Genomic DNA, 26,457 nt, shown 5'->3' with positions numbered 1-26,457 from the left:
ATATGATCTGGGGATCTTCTCCAGCACTGCACAGATTAACAGGCACCCCCTAATACCATCTTTACAAATAAAACCAATTCTGGGAAAGGCATCATCTAGCCCATTGTGAAGTTTTTCTCAAAATACATGCATATGTGTGCACACACATCCCAGCAAAAAAGGAGAGCACAGATTACAGACATTTAAAAGAGTAAACCTGGGTGCCTGAGTGGCTCAGTGGGTTGGGCCACTGCCTTCAGCTCAGGTCATGATCTCAGGGTCCTGGGATTGAGTCCCACATCGGGCTCTCTGCTCAGCAGGGAGCCTGCTTCCCTCTATCTCTCTCTCTGCCTGCCTCTCCGTCTACTTGTGATCTCTCTCTGTCAAATAAATAAATAAAATCTTTAAAAATAAAATAAAATAAAATAAATAAATAAAAGGGTAAACCTGGGGCATCTGGGTGGCTGAGTCAGTTAAGCCACAGACTCTTGATCTCAGCTCAGGTCTTGATCTCAGGGTCTTGAGTTCAAGCCCCACATTGGACTCCACACATTGGAGCCTACTTAAAACAACAACAACACAACAACAACATAATAATAATAATAAAAGGGCAGACTTTACAACGGGATTCACTGAATGTAGCAGGTACTAAAAATTTAAGAATCAATGAGGCTAAAGCAAACACATTCTACAAGGAGCTGAGAGTACCTGAGGGGAAGGGAGCCTACATATATAAATCACAAAACCATGAGTCACATCCCATACTAGAGATAACTCAGGGTAGGAGGGGACATTTCGGACTCCATGATTAAAATATGTGGATCTTTCTTCCCTCTCATTGCTAGAGTAGCTTCTAAAAATTATACTCTAACTTAAGTGAATAAAACAGTAACAACTGTTACACACAATGCCCAGACTGAAATCAAAAGAGACTATTTCAGAACTTTTGAAAAGATAAATCACTCTTCAGAAAAAGGAAATTCATACTTGCAATTTTTTTCTAAGTCAAGTTCAAAAATGTTAGTTGAAGACTAACAAGGATTGGACTGTAGTAGAGCACCTGCTAAGTCAGAGTCAACTCACCCTCTCGGGTAGGTGGAGAAATGAACCACAGGTTTGGGGGCCTGAAAAAATCCACACCACTGACAGAGGTGTCAGCCCAATCCCAGAGGTTGACAGCCTCCATTAAGCAGGACACCAATGGCAACTGTGTTCTAGGGACATTTGAGATCAAAGACGAAAATGTAACAGACATGTGACCTTCACAGCCACAGTCACTAATAAAAGAGTGGACCTTAAGAGCCTGAGGATCCTGCTCAGGCCACGGGGAAAAGACTGCTGACCATCGATACAACAAGCTTCAACTGCAGCTCTTTTGTTGTTGTTGTTGTTTTTGTTTTAAGATCTTGTTTATTTATTTGAGAGAGACAGCATGAGAGGGGAGAAGGTCAGAGGGAGAAGGAGGAAGGAGACTCCCCGTGGAGCTTGGAAGTCCGATGTGGGGCTTGATTCTGGGACTCCAAGATCATGACCTGAGCAGAAGGCAGTCGCCCAAACAACTGAGCCACCCAGGTGCCCTCAACTGCAGCTCCTTATGGCTTCCTGAAGCAGTATGGACCCTGGGAACCACGAAATACCAACTAAAGCAGGGAGAGACAAGCACTCACAGGAAGTGTTTCACCAGGGCCTTAACCAGCACAGAAGATGAGGGCAATACTGAGGAAGACTCTAGAAGGGACCAGTGAAAGAGGCCAAGAGCTCAGAACCTGCTCAAACGAACAGGGCAGAACCATATTGCCCACATGCAGCCTGAGCAGTCTATACCTCTGGGGCCCAATTCACGTTTGGAATGAATTCATGTTGGCAGGACCAAAACTCTTAGATTCTAAACATAACACTGTTATTTCAGAGTATGTGAGCAAATAATCAGATCGATTCAAATATTTGTTATTACCACACAGCACCCTGACAGACACTTCACTTTCGTTCAGGCTGCGGACCAACTAACTACAGGGCAGGCTCAAGACAGACTACTGAACCATTTGTGTCCTTGTCACTGCCCCAGATTTTACTGGGAATGAGTGACCCCGAAAGCAGGTGGCACATCCTAACAGCGGTGCCACTACAACTAAGGGGACCACTCTCTCTGTCCCCTTCATGCCTACCTAATGCCTCCTGTTCCCCCTAAGGCAGAGGGAGAACTGTATTTGAAAGCTTCCATTGCAGACAGCTCAGAGAAGAAATTTACTTTTCCCAGAAGTTGGCACAACATGTGTTTACTTAGGAAGATGGATCTATCCAACACTAGCAATAAAACTAATTCAACTCACAGGAAATTATTCCAGAGAGACAATGTCACCTCTTTCTCCTTCCGAAAATCAAAAGGGGGGTGGAAAAAAAGAGAAACAAATGCAAATTGCCACTGGCAGGGTTTCATGGGGAAGGTGCACAGAACGATTCAAGAGCAATTCAAGGTTTGCAGCAAATGCCTATTCATTAAACCAGTAGGAGGTGCAACGCCATCTGGCAGCCGTGTCCAGGGGAAGATCTATTGCTCAGGATCACTTCTGAGCAGCCAGCAAGTTTATTTTTACCCTTTTATGCACAAAACTACAAGGGCATAAATGTCGGCATCAGGCATGCCAGGAAGGCTTAAGGAGACTGGAAAATGAGATCCCAAAATGGGATCCCGCAAAAGCCAGCTTTCATCATGCTTGATGAAACAACGTCCTCCCAATGTTCAGGAATCCCAGCAAACCCCAGTGTCCCCACTAGAAACTCTTTTAAGAAACCGCAAGGACTTCGGGCACGTCCGGGAGGAGAGACTGCCCTGCCTTCGCTGATGCCAGGAGGCTTGGTGAGGGCGTCAGAATGCTCCCACTGAAACCCGGACTGGGGAGTCTGGCTGTGCAGGAGGGCCGGAGGGGCAAGCACAGTGCAGCACAGTCTGGGCACAAGGCCAGCCAATTGCCGGGTGCCAGGAACCCCTGTAAGGCCCCCTTGGCAGACTTTCCCCTCTGGGGCTTGCTTTCTTTGAACCTCAACAAAACTAACCAGAATCTTCTTTTTCCCAAGTGAAGTTACCGCTTTTTTCTCTAATGGAAACATAACACTTAGTCAATGTCAAAAGTATTCTCAGTGCCAAAAATCCAGAAAATCGCAAAGAAATTTAAAAAACTATTTATCATCCCACCACCTGCAGATATCACTAGTGAGATTCTGGAATATTTCTTGCTCTCTCCCACCTCCCCCCGATATACACAGGGTATGTATATATACATATATATGTCTCACATTGTTATGCTTGCTTTCTTATAGCCTGCTTTTAGGTCTTACTGCATTTTAAAACACTTTGCCATAACAAATATTTTCCAGCAACAATTTAAAAGCTAAATAGTACTCCACTGCATATACACAATTTATTTTAATAAGCCCATGGTATTAGGCACTTATTTTTCTCTTTATTAAATAACAGTAAACTTTCACTTCTGTGTTTGCAATTTCAGATATTTCCTTAGAGTAAAGCAATTGCCAAGACCAATAAGAGGATTTCCCCCCCCCCCCATGGCTTTTGATATAGTAATATTCCCACACTGTCTTTCAGAAAAGTTCTACCAATTTATGCTCCCCACTAAGAAGGTATACGAATGCCCCTATACCATCTGCTTTAACCCAAGCTTCTATTATCTGTATTTTGTGGTCCTTTAAATTGGACATTTTTTTTTATTTTGCCAGATAGGTGCCAATTAAATTATCTGCCAATTAAATAGGTACAAAAGACTACTGCTAATAAAAACCACAACCACAACATTTCCCAGGTACTTACTCTGTACTAGCTAAAGTTCTAAGCATTTTACATGTTTGAAATATATGAACTCCACATAGGAACGGCAAAAATGAGGCACAGGAGGGTGAGGTGATGGGTGCAGCTGGGACCTGAAAGAGCTGAAGTCTGAAACCAGATAATCAATGTTGGCAGAGTCTAGACTCTTTAGCAGGACACCCTACAATCACATGGGGAGACTACCAGGAAGAAGGAGAGGAAGCGACAAGACTAACGCGTGGTAGAGGGATCACTGAAAATGTATCCTGTCAATCACTCCCCCATCTTTACTCAGATGTTCAACATCACCACACATGTCATTTGTGGGGTAGTCCTCTAAGTGATGGACACAGTCCTCTGATCCAGTGAACCAAACCTGAATGTAGACGCCTGACTTCCTGCTGGGTCACTCATCAAAAAGTGACCTGGGCTGATTACTTTGGCATGGAACTCTTTGCCTGTTCACACTAATCACATAAAAGAGATCAGACTTATTTGCTCTCAGGTGTAAAAGATGATTTGGGTTCCAGCCATTCCACTAGTAGGTACACATCCCACAGAACTGAAAGGGCAAGGGAACTCAAAGGGTTCCCAGCAGCACGACTGACAATAACCCCAAGAGGAAAGAAACCCAAGTGTCTACTGACAGAGGAGCAGATAAACGAAATGTGGTATATACGTGCGGTGTAGTATTAACCAGCCTCGAAAGGAACAGAAATCTGACACATTCTACAACATGGATGAACCCTGAAGACATCAAGTTAAGTGAAGGAAGCCAGACACAAAAGGACACTGTATGCTTCCACCTATGTTAAGTACCTAGAAGTAGTCAAGTCGTGGACAGGGAAAGGAAGAGTGGCTGCCAGGAGCTGGGGGTGGGAGGAAGGGGGAGTTGTTTAATAGGTACAGAGTTTCAGCTGGGAAGATGAAAAAGCTCAAGACATGGCTGGCGGGGAGGTTGCACAGCATTGTCAGTGGACTTCATGCCATGGAATTGCATGCTTCAAAACGATTGTATGTTCTATGTATTCCATCAAAAATAAAAACAAAAAAGGATTCGGAAGGCAAAGAGCTTCCTATGGGCTTTCTATCTACTTAGGGCGCTTCCGCCACTTGGGCCTTAATCAGATCCTCATAAGCCCTTCTGAGAAATGCTACCCAACAGAAGTTGGGGGGCATGGTACAAATGCTCAATGAAAGATGAAAAAGGCTCTGGAAACACTCAGTCTTTAATTGAAGGGACCAACTTATCTTGTGATAATCACATAAGTGAGCAGCCTGGAATACCAAAGGAAAAACAGAACCAAAGAGCATACAAAAGCCACATTTGTTACAGCAATCAAAGAAAATCAGGTGAGCATTCACGAATGACTATGGAGAATAACAAAGAAACCACAGGAGAAGGTCTTAGCACAAGCCTGTCCATCAAGTGAGCTCAGGTCATCGGTGGTTAAGAACATCAGACACAGATGCTAATTTCTAGTGGGGTAATTTGGGGCCGATTATTTAATCTCTGTAATCGTCTTCATCTATTAAACAAGGATAATAATACCTTCTTCATATGGTTATTGTGAGGATTAAATAAGAAAATGCACAGTGCTGAACTGTGACATTAAAAAAAAAAAATCAATGACCCAGCAATTGCACTCCTGGGTATTTACCCTAAAGATACAAACGTAGTGATCCAAAGGGGCACGTGCCCGAATGTTTATAGCAGCAATGTCCACAATAGCCAAACTATGGAAAGAACCTAGATGTCCATCAACAGATGAATGGATCAAGAAATGTGGTATATATACACAATGGAATACTATGCAGCCATCAAAAGAAATGAAATCTTGCCATTTGCAACAACTTGGATGGAACTAGAGCGTATCATGCTTAGTGAAATAAGTCAAGCAGAGAAAGACAACTATCATATGATCTCCCTGATATGAGGAAGTGGTGATGCAACATGGGGGCTTAAGTGGGTAGGAGAAGAATCAATGAAACAAGATGGGATTGGGAGGGAGACAAACCATAAGTGACTTAATCTCACAAAACAAACTGAGGGCTGCTGGGGGGAGGGGAGTTGGGAGAAGGGGGGTGGGGTTATGGACATTGGGGAGGGTATGTGCTTTGGTGAGTGCTGTGAAGTGTGTAAACCTGGTGATTCACAGACCTGTACCCCTGGGGATAAAAATATATGTTTATAAAAAATAAAAAATTAAAAAAAAATCAGATGTAGAAAAACTGCCCATCAAAAAGCTAGCACCCTTTGTCCACCCAGATTTTGGAGTGAACTTATCAAGAAGGATACTTCTGGGATTCAAAAAGCCAACTTAGGGCCAGTCAGCATCTCACAGCTCACGGTTTTCACACACAGCAACATAGAGTAGTTTCAAAGCCTTGTTTTTTTTCAAGATTCAAATGCAGAAATGCTGTTTTTGTGACTTATTTAATAGAGGGTCACTATAAAACCCCAAAACACTGCTTCATCCCCATGAGACTAAACAAATTGTTCTAAAGAAAGGAAAGCTAGAGCCATCAAAGCGAATACATGTTACTACTACCTCATCATCAGCCTACCCTGACTGGATTAGGGCAGTTAACCCCAAGACAAGAGCTGGGCTCCCTTCCCAGGCCACCATAGCACCACCATTGCTATCTCAAATATAATCTCCTACTGTACAATAAAGAATCTGGTCTTCGTCCCTGATTCCTAGAAGGGACACTAAATCCTCAGAACTTCCCAAGTAACAGAAGTGTCTTTGTTCTTGACAAGCCCCTTGAATCATACCTAAGTTTACGCTGGGAGATGAGAAGACTCAGACTGCAAGTTATCCCAGAACGACCCATCATGTGATGAGAACGCCAAGGTTTTGAGCCTGCCCAATCTTGGAGGGGGCTCACACTGATGAAATCATTGGCCATGTGGATGAGCTAAGTCATGCTTGTGAAATGAAAAGCCCACTAAAATCTGGACATTGAGGTGCCTGGGTGGCTTGGTCAGTTAAGCATCTGCCTTCAGCTCAGGTCATGATCCCAGGGTCCTGGGATCGAGCCCTACATCAGGATCCCTGCTCAGTAGGGAGTCTGCTTCTCCCTCTCCCTCTGCCTGCTGCTCTGCCTACTTGTGATCTCGCTATGTCAGAGCAATAAATAAAACAAACAAAACAAAACAGCAACGAAAAAAACAAGCTCTGGACATGAAGTTCAAGGAAGCCTTCTAGTTGGTGAATGTGTTGATGTGCCAGGAAGGTGACATGCCCTCATCCCAAAGGAGAAGGCAGAGAAGCTCAGCATCTGGAACCCTCTCAGACCACCCCTCTCTTCATCTGGATGGTCCTGATTTACATCTTCTAGATTAAAATGGTAACCCTGGGTATAGCACTATCCCAAGTTCTGCAGGTCAGTCTAGTGGATTATCAAAGCTGAGGGGGTCATGGAATACCTAGGTTAGCAGCCCACAGGGTGCAAGTAGTAGTGGTCTCGGGAGCCCACTTGCAGCTGGCATCTGAAGTAGAGGCGGTGTGGCTGGGGGCTGTACCTTTTAACTTATGGGATCCGCACTAACCCTGGGTGGTTAGCATTAGCATTTTATTGCAGTATACCCTTTGGGGTCAGAATCTACCCCATCCTACATGCACACACATTTCCAGTTTTCTCAAGTGCTGGACATGGATTCAACACCCAGGTTCAAACGACATCACTTTTATCTACTAGAACTTAAGCCAACTACTCTTGACTCTAATGTTTCTCCCACTTAGTAAGAACTGAAATGTTTTGAGTAACTGCTATCCCAGACATGGTTCTAAGACCTTCTATAGATATTAACCCACCCACTTCTCATAGGAAGTTCCTAAGACAGGTACTGTTGTTACTTTCCTTTTATAGATGAGGGTACTGAGGCACAGAGAGGTTAAGAAACTTGCCCAAAGTCACATGGTAGAGGGGGCAGGATTCACACAAGCTCCTCTGCCTCTAGAAGTGCTCCTTAGTCACAAGCCTAGCAGAACTGGCCCCCACCCCTCTGAGGGGCCCTGGGTCACTGCTCTTCTCTATCCCCATTTACTCCCATTCTCCATCCTTAGAATGGGCACATGCTGATTTCCTTGGGCAGAGCATGCACATTCTGGTGACAGAATTATCCAGCTTCAATTGTAGCTCAGGAAAACGAGCTGAGAACACAGGTGGCACTGGGGGAGATGAATCACTTCCCCAAAAGTCTTTTCCAACAGACAAACAAACAGCCAGAGGGTACTAGAGGTAAATGAAAGGGACAGATCTCACTGCAATAGATGAACAGCTTCAAAGTTGCTCCTTTGCATTTTATCCCCCACCAGGGGCAGAACTTCATGATCAACACAGACGCGCCCCCCCCTTCTTTTTTTCCTATTACTTAAATTCTTAAGCATGCTTCGTTTTTTTATTAGGATGATATTACAGCCTGATGTTCTCCACGTCTTCAGCATTGCAGTTTGGCCCTCAGGCAGTCATGGTGGTCATTTTCCCATTGGAAATTACATAGTAAGAATAACAGCTGGTCATCCCTCCACCTGATGCACTCCTTTAGTAAGTATTTTGAGCCCCTACTGCATGCTGGGAAGCACTTAGGCACTAGGTCCCCATAGTAACGATGACAAAGGGTATCTACCTGCCCACCTCATGCTTACACACCAGCAGGAGAGACAAAGCAGCCATGCGTGAGCACGGGCACGAAGGTGTACATGCATACGTGTGTCTAATTCCAGGCAATGATCAGCGACATCTTAAAAAACAGCATGAGTGCAGATGTAGGGGAAGTCCAAGATGATGTGTATTGCTAGAATAAATTTAATCCTGGGAAAAGTAGCAGGAGATGAAGACAGAGAGGGGCCACCGACCTTTCAGAGGGGAAGGAGAGGGTGACAAGGGGTTGGATGACTGAGGTCCGACACCTGTCATCCCTACCTGATTTCCACACTTTAACCCTTATTTTTCCCTTATAGTCACTTCCGCACCCAAGCCAAGTGACCTGTATAAATACAAATGAGACTGGGTCACCTGTCTGCCCCCCACTCCCGGACTCAAAACTCTGAACACATACATCAGAGTCAGAATGAAACTCACACTGTGTGCCCCGGCCAAAAATGTTCTGAGGCTCTGCATATTCCAGCACTACCCACCCCTCCACTTAGCACCTTGTTCGCTCCACTCTACACACACCCCTTCCTGATGGGTCCAGTCTGTCCCCACCTCAAGCACCTTTAGGTGCGATGGGCTCCCCTTGGAGCTCTTTTCGTCCCATACACCACCTCGACTATGTCGTCAAGCAGCTATGTACACAACCATCACTCCCTGAAGCAGCCTTGGGGACCAGCACGTCTAACCTAGAGCCAGCATGTGCCTTCTGCCCCTTGGCCCATGTGATTTTTCCTCTCCCACATCTCCTCCTGACCTATGATTCACCCGTTTCTCTACTCCCTCTGTCTTTGTCCACCTCTGTATCTCCAGTGCCTAGAATAGAGCCAGGTACAAAGGAGGAGCTCAACAGATACACGTCAAATGAAAAAATGAATGACTTTGATGAAGCCATCCAACTCATTATCTACAATCCTGTGCCTCTAAGCTGTCTACACCAGCTGTCCAGGGACAACCCACTCTCGCATCAGTTCCTGCTGGCTGCAAGCTCAGAAGGCAGCATATCCCCTTCCACAGTGTTAGCTGTTCCAATTTACCCATGATTCCAATGCTAAGAGGACAAGGACGCCCTCCAGAACTATTTGACAATGCAACATTTACACAAAAAGACCCCACAGAGCTTCTTGGTTGAGAAATTCACCCATAAAGTAAGGAGTTGCCACTTCAAATCTTTTCCTCAAGTCAATGCGTAGACAGAATTTCCAAGGAGGCAGAAAACATCTCCAGCGCCCACCTTTCATGCACAGACTCAGCTCCCACTCACTGAGCTCCTCTGATGTGGTGACTGTGGGCTGGGCCCTGGGAACACAATGAGCCCCAACAGGCCCTAAGTCAAGGTGCTTGCTGAAGTTTAGTAGAGGAGAAAGACAAGACTGGCCATCTTTCAGCCCACCACTTAGAAATCTCAATGCTTGTACTTTACAACCACTGTTGGGGGAAAGTATGTGTCCATCCTGACATCTTAGTGTGAGGAACCAGTAACTGAGAGGTGTTCTGGTCCAGCACAAGTGGACTTGGCCCCTTAGTGGAACCCAGGTCTGAGTGGAAAGTGGGAATCTCATCACAGGTTGAAGAGGGAGAGGGAGGGAGAAAAGAACCTCATCATTGCCTGAAATCTCACCCTTAAAGCTGCCTTCAATACTTTCACTGTGGTCAAAGCCAGATTTTCCTTGGATAGTGGTAGTAATGCAGACGACAGGCTCGCGGGGACTAACAGAGTCTTCCAACTTCAGGCCTCGGAAAAGGAATGTCCTTTTGACATTGGGTTGTAATGTTGGGTTGGCCAGGGGCCCTCAAACTTGTGAGGGCAGCAGAGTCCCTATCATTCTGAGCTCCCGGGACCCCAGAGAAAATCCTCCAACAGGGAACCCCCTCTTCTGAACCAGGAACAACCCAACTGACAGGACAGGACACACGTGGGCACAGGCCTCTGCATCTCAGGAGAATATAGAAAATATTAAAGTCCCATCTCTCTGTTTTCCTGCAGAACTTGTTTTTTCCTTATTCATTTCAATACTCACTGGCACTCAATGACAAGTAAGTGATGGCCACAGATCTGAGCAGGTTAGGGGAAGTGAGACTCCAATATAGGAAAACTCTATCCCATCACTTAAGGGCTTTTTCTGGGAATGAAAAATTACCTCTATAATGATCTAAGGACCCAAATAACAAAATTATTATAGAAATGAAATAAGGGATGCCCAGGTAGCTCAGTTGGTTAAGTGTCTGCCTTTAGCTCACGTCATGATCCCAAGGTCCAGGGATTGAGTACCACATCAGACTCGCTAATCAGGGGGGAGCCTGCTTCTTCCTCTGCCTGCTGTTGCCCCTGCTTGTGCACACATGCTTTCTCTCTCTCTCAGTCTCTCTGGTAAATAAATAAATCGTAAAATAAATAAATAAATAAATGAAATAAGACATGCCACATACACAGCCTTTATTGGGCTGTACAGGAATTATGTTAAGAATGACAAGTATTTCTTCTAAAGGATGATAATTAATATTGCCTTTACATTACCTTTTTCCTCCCCCCACCCCACCCCTTTTTTTCCTAGTTTTTCTTTTTTACTGGCATTTTCCTGCATTGGCAATTTGGCAATCAGCAAGTGAATCAACATCATCACCGTCAGGCATCTTGTCTGGGAGGTGAACACGTTCCTCAACACTTTCCCATACACAGAGGCATTCCCATTTGACAAACAAGGGGGTGGGGATGGGGTGGAGAGTATGAGAGCACCTTTCCTACCCCACAACATTCTGGGATTCCCATGCACCTGCTCACAAAGCCCCAGGATGAGGTCTGCCCACACACTCAGGAGTTAACACGAATGACTGTGATACAAGGAAAACTGTGCCTGGCCTCTACAATGCTCTCTCCACAGAGCCTGGCCTTGCCCTCCACTCAAACATTTCTGGGTACCTCTGTCAGGCACGTAGCATGTGGCGATGAATAGGTCCAATTCCTGCTCTCAAACCACTGTAGGAAGATGGACACGTGGACACATCATGTGAACATAAGAGTATAATCCATAGCTGAGCTCCACAAGTGATCTCTTGAGCACCTGCCATGTGCACATATAGTCCTGGTTGCTGGGCACATATCAGCATACAAATGTGAGCCAATGAGGATGGGATATACACGGGGTATATCAAGAACACAGAAGAAAATGCCTCTTACCCTAGCCAGGAGGATCAATGAAGGTTTTTTTGAAAAAAGAAAGCTATGGAAGGAACCTTAAAAGTAAAATGAGGATGGCAGAACAAGGCATCACCAACAGGGAGAAGGGCTCCAGGGAGTGGTCATACTGGTCATACCATTTCCCTGCAGGCATGGGATGCAAGGGGAGGCAGGCCCTGCCACGCCCGGTCTTGGGCAGTAAGACAAGGTGACGAGGGATCTTGAATGCCATAGCAGGGCCGAGGGCCCTCCTTGTAGCTGAAGAATGACTTTGGAGAGCCTCAAGCCCAGGAGTGACATGATCCAATTCCCATGTCAGGTATAACTTCCTGAACTGGCTTTTATTTGCAAACACTGCCTCTCTTGCATCAAGGGTTGAAAATGAAAAAACAAACAAACAAAACCCAGACAGCTTTCAAATAACAAGGCATACAGGATTCTTTCCTGTTTTAATTTGAGAAGATAGCTAGAAACCACTTGGGAGGGAAGAAAGAAGAGAATGTTTTTTATAGACCAAAAAATTAAGTGAGCAAAAAGAAGCTTCCCTAAGACAAACATCCCTGACTTTGCGATATTGCGAGAACTGTTCGTTTTCATCTCTGCTGGGACTAAGAGAAGCAGCGTGGCAAACACGTTCCATGTCTTGTGTGGCCGACCGCCACACAGCACCTCAGAAGGAGCCACACCAGCCTTCTGAATTGGCCGCCACAGCTCGTGGTGAATGAGCCAGCCACTGACAGATCCAGAAATGAGTGTGAAAACATATTCTCACTGCAGATGATGGTTGCAGAGAGGGCTATTTTTTTCTAAATAATACTTTTATGTTAATTTAGCAGGTCAGCATTCCCAAGGGCCTTCAAACTGAGTACTGAATTTTCTCCCACTACGTGAAGGGCAACTTCAGACCCTTGTGGTCCAAACTTCAATGAATAAACATCCCATCCATTCTGTCTCTGTAGACCAGACACTTACTTACTACTCAGAAAATGGCAGCATGAATACATTGATGGCATTGCCATGTTATGGTTCCCAATCTAAATCCAATTAGAAGCTTCCGTTCGGTGTATCCAACTTAGTGACCACACTCTAAGCCTATAAGCTACTCTAGCTTCAGATGAACTGGATTACTTCAATTCACAAATTGTATTTTGATGTCCATACAATTAGTTGCCATCCACCTAAAATTCTAAAGCCCAGCAAGTGACATCATAATTAAGTTTGTTGTGTTCTTCATTACCGAAGTGAGCACATTAAATGTTACCACCCTGAAGGCCAATGTTAAGTGAAGTCACCCTTGAACTAGACCAGAAATTTTTGTTAATCTACCATTCAAAAAGATGTTTAAGTGCCACATTTTGGAATGTTTCAAATGTCTCCAGCCACCATCAAAATTAAGACAGACGGATTAAAATTAGTCTTCTCTTTATGTACCGTATAATGAACTCCATTTATGTAACATCCCCAAACAGCACAACTGATCTGTGCTGTTAGAAGTCAGGCCAGTGGTGATGCTGGAGATGGGGGTGAATGGAAACCTCAGCTAGAAGAGGGGTACGGGGGTTCCTAGTTATTGCTCACATTTTGTTTCTGGATCGGAGTACCGTGACAACGCCATATTGGGCTGCAACAAGTCATCAAGCTGCACACTAGCAATGTGCACACTGTTCTTTTTGTATAAATCAACCAAGTTTTAAAACATCAGGGTGTAGGGTAAGATTCGTCTACTTTTGCGAAGACCCTGATAGGTCAGAATTTCAATCCTGTGTGGCGTTTCGAAGAGCACTGATTTTGAATGGACAGAAACCAGAATGACAGAAACAACTACATGCTTCCTTGGGTCCACTTTTATTCTCTTTCATTCATTTTTCTTGAAGATCTCAACCCTCCTAACAGTAGAGTACCTACCATAGGGGATATTCAGGACACATCACTACTTAACAGTCTCTCTTCCATACAAGTAAATTGGTTCCAATAATGTGTACACAATAATCGTCACCATATTCTTGAGTCATTCTTTAGCTTTTTTTTTTTTCATTAACATATAATGTATTATTAGCCCCAAAGGTAAAGGTCTGTGAATCACCAGGTTTACACACTTCACAGCACTCACCATAGCACATACCCTCCCCAATGTCCATAACCCTACCACCCTCTCCCAGCCCCCCTCCCCCCAGCAACTCTCAGTTTGTTTTGTGAGATTAAGAGTCTCTTATGGTTTGTCTCCTCCCGATCCCATCTTGTTTCATTTATTCTTTTCCTACCCCCCCCAAACCACCCACGTTGCATCTCCACTTCCTCCTATCAGGGAGATCATATGATAATTGTCTTTCTCCAATTGACTTATTTCACTAAGCATGATACCCTCTAGTTCCATCCACGTCGTGGCAAATGCATTCTTTAGATTTTAAACCACTTTTTTAAGAGAGAGAATGAGCACATGCAGCAGAGGGAAGAGGCAGAGGAAAAGGGAGAAACAGAATCTTAAGCAGACTTTCACGACCCTGAGACCATGACCTGAGTGAAAATCAAGAATCGGATGCTTAACCAACTGAGCCACCCAGGTGCCCCAACAACCCTTTAAAAAAAAAAAAAATGTAAGTTTTTAAAGTGACTTCTAAAATTCAGTAAAATATTTCTTCTACAAAGTAAAATATACACTTACCAAACAACATTACACTTAGGAGTTCTCAGTCTCACGGTTTTAAATTTTAATTGTATGTATTTCCAAATGGTCACATAGAGGGACAGCACTGAAGAGCGTCCAGTTCCATTTTCTCATCCCCAACTGCACTATGGTTTATTGTCAAGCTCCGCGGAAACACAGGAATAGGCTGTACCATGAGGGATGGAGGCACTTCATCCCAACAATCCCGAACTGTTAGGAACCTGACTCTCCACCTGTGTAGCTTAGTCCATGTGCGTCAGGATCAACGGCAGACGGGAAATTCTCTAAATTAATTTCCATGTAGAATACAATGTTTATTAAATGGTAGGGACAAGTGTGTACTAACCTTAAGTGTGGATATATAAATATATCTATTAACTTAGTCATATAGCATTATTCACAGCAGCAATTACTTAGAACTTAAATCAACAAGAGCGTTTCCCAGGAAGTACTGTATCACTGGCTTTGTTTAGAACTGCCCACACATTGTGACAACAAAAAAGCAGACCAGATTTGCTGAAGTGAGTTTCCTTGCTTTGGGTCTCTAGAGCTGTTACAGCCCCTTAGCTGCACCTGGAGAGGACCACACCCACTGCCCCACCTGTGAGCAGCAGCTGCCGCCCAGTCTACACTTGGAAATCAGGCAAACAAAAGCATTCTGAAGACACAAAATGAACAGTGAAGTTCAAACACATTTGTATCTCCCACGTTAAGAGAGCCCTTACAGTTTACAGTGAGGGTAGGGAAGGGTGATGGCACTTCGGCACTATTGACTATGGGGCCAAATGCTAGGCTGTGGGGCTGTCCTATGCATCGCATGGCATTTACCAGCACCCAGGGCCCTGCCCACCACAGGGCCAGTAACACTCCCCCAGCTTTCCCCGGATACGTGCCAATGTCCCTGGCTCACCACCAGCTGAAAATCACCGGGGTGGAGGTTGGAACACCTTTGGGAAAGTACACAAGAATCAGGCACAGTGCTTGCCCTAGGGAAGGAGCATTTTGTCTTGTTTTGTTTTAACATCCTTTTAACTTTTTTTTTTTAAGATTTTATTTATTCACTTGATAGAGAGAGAGCACAAAAAGGGGAGAGGCAGAAGCAGGCTCCCCACTGAGCAGGGAGTTGGGGTTCGATCCCAGGATCCTGGGATCATGACCTGAGCTGAGGGCAAACACTGAACTGACTGAGCCACCAAGGCGCCCCTCTCCTTTTAACTCTTTTTAACGAGTACATCTACTTCTTATTCAAACGGAACTTTAAATACATGAAGAAAACTACAGAGACAAGCCAAGAACAATGTTTAGGCAAGAGTATACCCCCAAGGAAATGCCAGCAGACCCCTCAAATTACTTTTCCTTCATATTTTATTTATTTTCACATATTTCCCTAATGAACAGAAAACAAAACAAAACAAAACAAAACAAAACAAAAACAAACCATCTTTCCAGAAAGATCATCATGGCCAGGAAAGACTTTCTATATACATGGAAACAAGCAGTCATTTTAAAGAAAGTCTTTCTGGTCCCTCCTCAGAATCACTTATTTTACCCACCATTCTAACTTTCTGTGATTTCTCTGGAACAAAGCAGAATCAAAGTGGCAAAGCTGAGTCTCCACGGCAAGGCAAGCGTCCCATCCCCACGGCCTCGCTAAGAGCCCTGCTTGATACTGCAAAAAAGAACAAGGGATCTAAAGCCAGGAAGCCTGGGTTAGAGTTTCTGTCCTACCACTCTGTCTCACCCCAGGCCCCTGACCAAATCACGGTCTTCTGCACACCAGGTTTTATTTATGGAATGGAGGGGTGATGCACTTCATAGTGCTTCCGAGAATAAACTCATATGAAATATGCACAAGTTCTTATGCAGACATCAAACGTTACTACCTTTATTGTGGGCTTATACATATCATGATCCCCCACCAGAGGTAACCCTTGGCTTTGCCAACAGGAGTTTAATCACTGAAAATGGCCCTGGCATTGGTTTCACCAGCATCGACAGCAGGTTCAAAAAGGGTGACAGTATCCAGATGTAAGAGTGATGGGGAGGGCTGTCTGAGTTCCGATCCTATAAGGTGACACCTGGGCAACTTTCTTCACTTCTACATACCTCAGTCTATCTACAAACTGGGGATGACAGTAATACAGTTGAGGGTCATTATTTGCCATAGTTATGTTCTATAAAGTCACTGTGAACACCAAATTTGGGAAAGCTGAACCAGTGTTCCCAAGGGAAACACAGGGATATAGGTTCCTGTGAGCCTCTGGTCACAACACTTCTGCCAACCGATCAATTCCTAATCATGTATTAGGTATTTCTGTTTTAAGACATCTTCTTTAATATAGATGGTTGACTCATTAACCTTCAATTCCTAGGCAGTGGTAGTCTAACTCCTGCTTGAAGACCTTCCCCAACACACGCATATTCTCCACCAGGCACCTCTCTGCCTTCCTGCACTTCTGAACACCAAGAAGTACTCTAACACTATGCTTAGGGGTCATTTTAAACCATAAAAATCACAAGAGGGAAGCTCAAAAAGGCCCCAGAAAGAGGGTGCTCATTAGACCACAAGGAGAGCACTCATCTACTGTGTGAGAAACAAGAAGGCACAGCGCTGCCTCATTGGACCTTGGCTGGGAATGTGCACATCAGACCACGTGCATTCCCCTGCGCTCTGCATACATCTGTGAATGGCCACAAAAGCATACGTTTTAACCCGAGACGCAAATACAAAACCCTCACATAATGAGGACTGACTGTGCCTGCCTCACAGAGCTGCTCGGAAAATTCAGTGAATCGAGACAGATCAAGCCCTGAGAACTCGGCCACCATGGCATGCGGTGAGCATTCAGGGAGGTTAGCTGTTACGGTAGAATCCAGCAGGTCCAGAAAATATCACGTGGTGCAAAAAGCCTTTAACAAAATGATGAAAAGGAACACAGGTGGTGACAGAGAAACACAGAGGAGAAAATATGGCAAGGAGGCAAGAAACCAAAACTCTTAACATCTCTTTCCTAACGTGATCTCTTGCTTTATTCATTCTCCTTCTATTTATTCTCCTTCCTTTCCACCAAGAGGTTGTACTCCCTGGGCCAACTATCTACCTTTCTGCTCTCAAACGCAGTCTCTGCATGCCCTGCCCTTTTTGGTGACATATCATAGGAAACCACATCTCCCAACCCCCTTGCCATCTGGTTTCAGGTAGGGTCGGCCTTGGGGAGGTGTCAGCAGAAGCTGGGAGGGCAGGCACAAGGAGGAAGCCAGTCTCTGACCAGCTGCATCTTCTCCACAGACACAGCTCCTCCCAGAGGGTCCCCCATGGGCTTTGTGATACCACCACCGACCCCGACCCTGCTGCAGCCTTGAGGTGGGGGGAAACATCTTCCCATGGCTGCAGATCTCTGGGTGGACATATATTCTTCTTGGCAGCTCCCCTCCTCCAACCCCTACATGCTCACTCTTCTATAGTAGGTTCTCTGACAAAGGCCTGGTCCAGCTCTCCTGGTCATTCTCACAGGTTCCAGAAGGATGCTGTGCCCTGCGACTCTGCCAAGACCCTCCCTGACATACACTCACCCGTTCCCTCCCACCACCTCTCCTCTCTTATTCAGACTCACTGGCTTCCCTGAATTGAAAGCAAATAAAGGCATTTGGGGGGCTTTGTGTGTTTTTTAATTCACTGCTTCAGGGGAAAAAAAAGTGCACATATAAAAATATTAGAGCTACTCCTGCTTTTTATCAAATTATATTACCTTGGCCACCTTTCCACATGGGCCACTGGCTGCCCCTGCACCCATGGCTTCCTTCTGCTTAAGTGCTATTTACTTTCTAAAGACTAAGCATTACTCTCAACTCATAAATACCTGGATTAAAAAACCTCCAAATGCGGCCTATGGCGCATAGCCAATATTCCCTTGTAGTCAGCACTGGCCATTCCCAGCTGCTGACAGCAGCCTGTGTAATCACTATCCATGAACTGAGGGAACTTCCATTCTCTTCTCTTTCCATTGTTTCTCAGCCCAGTGCATGAAAATGTAATGCCTGGCCATCATCACAAGCAGGCATAAAAGAGGAATAAAAGAGTTCATGTGGATAAAAGAATGCAATAGTGCAACGACTCTGGTAAGTGAATGAGGAAATCAGGAGTCGGGGAAGCTATGGACAATGCTCGTGGCTCACTGAACCCACACTGTCTACCTCCCGGGACACATGGCTAGACTACATTTTCTGGAGAGATGTGGCCAGGTGATGGGAGTCTGAAACAACGGAGTACAAATGGCAAGGGACTATCCGCTGCCGGCCCGGCTGAAACCTCCTCCAGGCGGGATCCTATACCTGGTCCCCCCCATTCCACAGGCTACCATGGACACCACCACAGGGTCAACTGGGGAGGGCCTAGATGGCCTCCCTCGGTAAAGGACTTCATGAAAGGAATCGTTACCTTACGCCACCCCCACCTGGCTAAAACTATCAACTAGAGAAAACACTGGGTGCCACCTGCCTGCACACACAGACCCACACACACATGCAGAGAGATCCGCTTGTTACAGAAGGTCATCAACGCAGGACACACACCTTTCGAAGGAGCTGGTTGGATATTTATTTAAGGCGGCCTGGGGGGTATATGAAATAATCCTCAGCACGTCCTTCTAGAAAGATCTCTGAAAGGAAACCCATTTGGGTAGGACTCTCAGGAACAAGCACCCGTTCCTGGTCCCTCATTTCCTGTCAGGGAGAACAGTGCTGCGCCAACCAACTTTTACTTCATAGCATAAAAAACAAGATGCAGAGAGGTCAGGGCGGGCCTCACAGAATAAGAGGCACAGAGCTCAGGTGCCGGGGTGGCTCAATCAGTTGGGCATCCAACTCTTGATTTTGGCTCAGGTCATGATCTTGTGGTGGTAGGATTGAGCCCCATGTTGGGCTCTGTGCTCAACGGGGAGTCTGCCTGGAGAGTCTACCTCTCCCTCTGCCCCTCCCCCCACTCTCTCAAATAAATAAATCTTAAAAAAAAAAGAAAAAAAAAAAACCAAGAAAAGACCCACAAATCCTAAGTAAGTGTTACTCCAGGTGGAGGGGGAGGATGGTCCAGAGAGCAGGGCCAGACCACAAAGTGTTAACTCTATGGAGAGTAAGTGCTCAACTTGAGGGTAAACATTTTAGAAATTTTTATGCTAATGTGGCAGGGTAATTTTCTGTCTTTGAATCCACTAACATAACTAAAGCTTTGTATTCTGGACCACCTTCTTTTTTTTTTTTTTTTTTTAATTTCACTTCCTGGTCATTTATTTGTATCATGTCAACTCAGGATGGTTTAGAAGTTTTAAAAAACCTTTCTGTTCCTCCAATCACCCAGAATCCCCAAACTCTTCAGCCAAATTCCCAAGGTTCCTGCACTGCCTTCCCCAACCCTTCCTGCCTCTCCTGGGTTCTCCTCCATCCTCCTGGTGAGGCAACTCCCTCACCCCCCCCACCCCGCCCCGGCTTCAAGGCAGTATCTTATTAGCTACATGGTGGCAAGCTCCCCAGCAGCCTTCCTGATGCGTGAGCCGCCTCTGCGGATTCCTGTACGCCATCGTGAGGCTCAAATCAAAATGAAGAGTTAAGCGGCCAATCACCCATCAACATAGCTAAAATAACGCAGGACTCCAACCCCAGAAAATGGTCATGGTAAGAGAATAAATGACTAGAAACCTGTCAGTGGGCCTTACCCATGTTAATTAACCCGAGAGAGAGCCTCAGCCTGCCCAACAGATGCTGTCCATCCATCACTCTAAGCCTGAGAGGCAAAATAAAATGGCCTTGGCCTCCCTCCTCCAGGGAGGTGGACGTTTGCAGAGAGATCACACACTGGCTTTGGGAGAAATAAGAAGTTCTTAACAGAGTGAGTGCTCTGTGTGCGGCACCAAGTCTGCGGATGTGAGCTGCCTTCGTCACAGGAAAGGCCCTGGATGTGGAGATAGCATTAGCTGTGCCAAGCAGTACCAGCGGACCTGCCCATTACAGGGAGTCCTGAACTGGCTGCAGAGAGGGATTTAAACATGTATGCGTCTCGGGGCATCTGGGTGGTTCAGTTGTTCAAGCAGCTGCCTTCAGCTCAGGTCATGATCTCGGGGTCCTGGGATGGAGCCCCACATCAGGCTCCCTGCTCATCGAGGTGTCTGCTTCTCCCCCTGCCCTCGTCCTGCTCACGTGTTCTCTCTCTTGTGCGCGGATAAATAAAATCTTTAAAATAAAGTAAAATAAGTATATATGCATCTCCTTGAAACTGAATGGAGAGAAAAACAGATTGATGGCAAGGATGGCCAGAACAGAATGACAGAATGAGCAAAAGAAACCACAGGTCAGGGGAGACCCTAGAAGCACCAACCATCCTCAGAGTGTGGGTGTGCTGGGGCTCTGTGTGGGTCTAGGTTCCAGGCAGACCCCATGTTTAAAAAGTTCCAGGGACAGAAGTACGGTAAATCCACCATAAAACATAAACATCTTCCACAGTTGATAAGACATCTGTCATTAGTGGCATCAGAAAGGGGATCCCTGAGATATGGAGGAAGGGTGGGGGGAGGGTAACACGAGCGAGTGTTTTAGTCAAGTCTCTGCACTTTTCTGCATACCTGAAATATTTCACCATTTCATTTTTTTTTTTCCAAATAAAATCAGAGAAAATATACATGCTGTTGTTTGGAAACCTCTTGCTACAACCCGGGGATTCTGATTAGATCCGGCCAAAGCCAGACAAGCCTCGTGAAGACAACCGCTCTGCTCCTCTAGGAGTGGCCTGGTGACAAGACACATGGCTGCCCACATCTCTGACCTCTGTCCCCATGGCCATAACACACCCTTCCCTCGGCCCAGGAGGGAAGTAGGTTTTCGTCTTCCATGCCTGTTCATTTGTACTGGGCAGTGGCTCTCCTGCAGGCCATTCCCCAGGCTCCGGGGCACCTGCCAGGTCAAAGAAAGAGGAACGAGAAGCCCATGTGCACCACAGGCAAAGGGCCAGGAAGGTCACACACATTCCTCTTGTTAACCATCTTCCCAAAGCCTGCTGCCCCCATTATGCTAGTTTAAGAGCTGGTTCCTGCCCCATTCCAGGCGAGCTAGCAGACGATGCATGGGACTCAGCTGCGCAGCACACAGCCGAGGTCAGGTGCTGACATTTCCTGTTCCATGACAAACGTCCTGGGAACCACAGAAGGAAATCTAAGCCCAGGCAGTGAAGGTGTTTCATTTTAATCGCATCTCACTGCCATCAAAGCCCCTGCCTCTTCTAAGATGACTCATCTCTGACGCCAACAGGAAAACATCATTAACTTTAAATCCCATAATCTGGATTTGATGATTAACATATTTCAATGTCTGTACTACTGGGATAAACACACACACACACACACACACACACACAAGTCTTCTACCTCAAATCTTTCTTTCTTTATACTCATTTACTCAGCTTACCGTGAGGCCACGGGCCAGGTTCTGTGCTAGCCACTGGCGGTAGGAAGACTAGAAGGCCAGTCATAGCCCTCAAGGAATTTACAGTCTAAACAGACCCATAGTAAGTAAAAGCCATTTTGATTCTACTCTGCACCTTCTCTGGCAATATGTATTCACGAGATCTACTGGTGTGGCTCTGGTTTTATTTTCACCACCAACACTGCATCTTTCTCTTCTGGTCATGTCTCAAGAAATCAAAGTTAGAATATGGTTCTTTGAAGTATTACAGCACCAAAAAACAAAACAAAACAAAAACAGGTATGGAATCTACCAACCCCTTCAAAACACCTTTTCTGACATCCATTTTCCTCTCTGATCACAGGCTCTGTGGTAATCAGAGTTCAAGAGTCATTAGTTCTTAGAAGCCAATTTTCCTGACCTAAAAGGACTCCTATGGTCATGCAGAAACCTAAGCACAAAGCCAGAGCAACTTTCTCCTACCTAAGTCAGAAAGGAGATGCTGTGGGTGGAATGGTGACCTGCTGCTTCTCCCTCCAGGAAGACCCAACTATTTCCACACTCCTGGGGCTTGCCCCAGTGTATGCAGGCCACGTGCTGCAGACTCTGAAGGCTATTTAAGGGATTATCAGAAACGCAAACTCATCTGTGATACGGCTTTCAAGTTATAAATGTCAATGACAGCCAAGTCTGCTGTGTTGGGAACTCCTCCAACAACAGGTTGACAATAGCCCAATTCGACGGCTCTGGAGGAGGCTGACAGACAGCTGCTCTTTCAGTACTTATTCCCAAAGGAGCCAAGAGGCCCTTCCAAAGGCAGCTAGATATGGCATGCTCAAGAGGGAAGGTGACAACATATTTGGTGGCAGATAGACATAGCCCAGGAGTGCCACACGATGCCAACGTGTCTGCCTGCTCCGTGAAGGCTGTCAACCCCACACAGTGCAGAGCTGAGAGGAGGGGAGGTGGGGGCAGATACGGACACAAAGAAAAGAAAAAAAAATCGCAGCACAAGGAAAGGCAGAAAGACACATATTTATCCTTCCCATAGCATACGCCATGGCAGCTGGGTATCAGGGACATAGACCCAGCTCCAGGTCTCCGCGACGTCAGCCCGCTATCCACAGCTGCCATGCCTGGCAAATCTCAGCGGGCAGTGCGTGAACTTGCCCTATCTGTCAACAGTGAACTAACTGCCAAAACAGACTCCTGAAGATACACTGTTAAGTTGCGTAGTCCGTGAAATGAAGTCCCATTCTAATTAAGTGATGTGTGTACCCTATGGGGGCGTGGGGGACGGAGAAGGATGGACTGAGTAGACCTGTTCCATCTTAGACAAAATCCCATGTCCTCAGAAATTCAAACTCCCTTTGAGGCTCTGAAGGAGACACTCCAATGGAGATTCCCACAGCCTCGTTAGTGCACTTGAAGACGGGAGGGTGCTGAGCCTGATGACATGTACTGATCCCTGAGCCTTAATGCCATGCGCTCTGCCATCCTATATCTATCAGGAGCCTGATTCCCAACTCTTTACAGGGTTATTTATGGAGGGAGTAGGCCCATAAATGCTAAATAAACATTCCTCTGATCTGTTAAAAAAAAAAAAAAAAAAAGGGGGGCGCCTGGATGGCTCAGTGGGTTAAGCCGCTGCCTTCAGCTCAGGTCATGATCTCAGGGTCCTGGGATCAAGTCCCGCATCGGGCTCTCTGCTTAGCAGGGAGCCTGCTTCCCTCTCTCTCTCTGCCTGCCTCTCCATCCACTTGTGATTTCTCTCTGTCAAATAAATACATAAAATCTCTCCTAGCAGGACAAATTCTCAAGGTGACAGCTAGAGAGAAGCTGCTGATATAAGTCACATGGTCACATCATTTTCTGGCTCTAACATTAAGGCTTTTATTCACATCAGACATCTGTCTGTTTGTGAGTTGCTGGGATAGTTTTTTTTCCCCCCCCTGTGGTACTTTTCTTTTTCCTGTGATGTTGTTAGAGACAAAGTTTGTTCAAAGACCCACATACATAAAAGAAACAGGAATTAGCAATGTTTAAAGTTTCATTTTATAAGCCTCATAGCCTTGACACCCAAATCCTAGCAGGCTGCGAAATCTGGATAGTCTGCTCCCAAGTTAACAACTCATTTACCAAGGTAACTCTCAAGGGTAGCTTGGGTGGGGACTTTAGGCACTATGGACTACTCAGATGTTTCAAATAAAGAAATACTTAGCAAATTTCTTCCTCCATAAAAATACGTCCTTAACTGAGGACTTAGGAAAGTGTACTTCTTGAGTTCCTTGATACACAGTTCAGAGACTGTGCGGTCTTTGGCAATCACACTCTTCGTCGGTCTTACTTATATTCACCTCATGATCCTCTGTGTCAGATTTCGGTTGGGCTGCTCTGAAGGAATCAGCCATTCTATGGAAGGGAATCATGCTAAATAAAGTCGTGTTTGATCATGATTGAATAAAGCAATAAATGGCCTTCTGCTCCAGTCACTTTACTAATTCTAGACAGATAAAATATCCTTGCCCAATTGTCTCAAAAGATTAAACCCCACCAGGCCTTCACCAGAGAGCTGAAGATGTCCCCTGAGGATTGGGGTGGCACTGGGAGAGGCACCCCTCAGCCCTTTGGGACTAGGGGTCCGTATTTAGACTCTTCCAAATGGCTAACATCTGACTCAACTATTGGAACTTCTCCCTCCCAAGGGCAAATATCCTGGGTCTATGATAAGCCACATGGATATCTGCTACGTCAATACTTACATGACCTAATGGATCCTCCTCCAATGTCCTGTTTAGAACAGTAATCACTCCTGAAACCACAAGGACAAAGACATTTTTAAGTTTCTCCTTTTTAACAATTTGATCTATTGCAAACAGGCTGACAAAGATAATCTACAGACTTTGCTTCTCCTGTTTTGCAACCCAACTGCCTTTCGATGTAGTCTCCCAAAAAGAAATAACCTAAAAGCAGCTAGCTGAGAGGCCCTATCACTTCAACACCCAAAGGCATTACCAATAATAATAATAATAATAATAAACTGTATTATCTCATGTGTTAAGATTCAAATGCAACCATTATTAGTTTAGCAGGAGTAAGGCTACGTTTGGCAAAGATGGAGCTTCTGCACAAAACTTCTCTTTGTTGCAAGTCTCAGGAGGCACTAAACCCAAGCTTTTACCAATTCTAATGCTTCCCGGACTAGCCTGCATTAATATACACACACATTTCCAAGTATATGTATACACACAATTTGGAAAACAGATAGCTCTATCACAAAAAACCTAAGGAGTTTTCAAGAGGAGATAAACCCAATTGAATTGTAAGCCTGTTCATTCAAATGTAACAGATTACTTGTGGCAACTTCACCTTGAAGAATAACATTTTTTTTAAAAAGAGTGAAAGCATTTTAGAAACAGATCTACTATATGCTTCTGATAAAGCTAGTGTCTTCCCTCTAAAATACTCCTTTATAAAAGAAAAGAGGGGAACATGTCCTTTAATAGATCTATTCAGCATGTTTCTGATACTCCTGGAATTTATCATCAGAGAATTATAAAACTGAGAGTTTGGGAGGGGGTGGGGGAGGCAAAGAGAGAAGGGGGGAAAGCAGGAGGGAGGAAAAAAATAACAACCATGTTGCACAGACCCATGACCAAGCTGACTGCCCAAAGTGTTCTTAAGACTAAGCGACTGCTCTGACCGGTGAAGGACCTCACAGCAGAGATGTACCATGTCCTGCTAGGAAATGTCGGAGTTTTGTCATTTTTAAAATTTAAACAAGTCACTTCCCTCTCTATGTGGTCTACAGCATTCAACTACCCTTCACAGCAGAAACATCTGCGTGCCAGTCAATGGTCTGAGCAGTAATGGGGGCCGCGCCCTGGGGCAACTGGGGAGAGGGGGTTCCACCTGGAGCCCTTCCAAACGCAATGACTCCATCCAGCAGTCTTGCCGCACAGACTTTTACTCAAGAAAGATGGAAGGTTAGAAAGAATGCAGTCAATGCCAGGGACCACACGGCCCCCACTTGGACACAGCCTCCCATCTGGACACAGCTCTGAGGTGAAGGAATGGTTTCTGGAAGCACAATATTGTGACAGAAAAAAACCTGCTAACTCTACCAAGTCCTGTCATCAGGATCTATTTTAAGAAAACGATCCCAAGCATTTTGGTCAGCATTGAAACCCTTTCATTCACGGGTATTGGTGTGGGCTAACAAAACAAATACCCGTGTGCCTCAGACCTAAATGACACAGGCGGACTTTCAGTGCTTTTACCCTCTACTCTAGGTTTTCTTCAACATCTCAAGTGGTGCATTGCATGGCAATTTTCTGACTGAGTGCTGGGATCAAGCAGTAAGATGGTAAGATTGAAAAAATGTTCAAGATGTGCCCCCTCCCCACCCCTACCTCCCAAAAATTTCAACTTCACCTCCCCCCATGCTTTCAAATCTCCTTTTTTTTTCTTCAGTGATACTTCTATTAAATAAGAACGCAATCTTGATTTCCCCAGAAGCATCAGACCAGCTAGTCTCCAAGTCATCTGAGAACTACTGCATTACCCTCGGCTCTATCATTAGCAAAATTCATGGTCACCATGAAACCAAAAGGCCGTTCATGTCTATCCTCAGCAAAGCTTTAATGTTCAACTCATTTTAAGTATCATTTCCTGAGGAGCCAAATATATAACATTAACAAAAAT

At 45.3% G+C, this 26,457-nt stretch overlaps 1 protein-coding gene across 4 annotated transcripts in view; it reads right to left on the bottom strand.

Moving 5' to 3' along the window:
- MGAT5 (alpha-1,6-mannosylglycoprotein 6-beta-N-acetylglucosaminyltransferase) overlaps positions 1-26,457 on the bottom strand; it is a 337,363-nt gene that overhangs the window by 267,077 nt on the left and 43,829 nt on the right. For 2 of the 4 annotated variants that reach the window (XM_082689322.1, XM_082689324.1), the window contains exon 2: positions 24,516-24,565. The exons of 1 other annotated variant lie outside the window; for it this stretch is intronic. The gene's annotated coding sequence lies outside the window, so the exon portion shown is untranslated. Of the gene's footprint in view, positions 1-24,515; positions 26,425-26,457 lie in introns of all 4 variants that reach the window. One more of the 4 variants, XM_082689325.1, reaches the window with a different exon arrangement.

Source organism: Mustela nivalis, assembly GCF_964662115.1.
Source record: "Mustela nivalis genome assembly, chromosome: 11".
NCBI lineage: Eukaryota > Metazoa > Chordata > Mammalia > Carnivora > Mustelidae > Mustela > Mustela nivalis.
The sequence above is the reverse complement of the archived record's forward strand: the minus strand, read 5'-3'. Positions and strand labels throughout refer to the sequence as shown.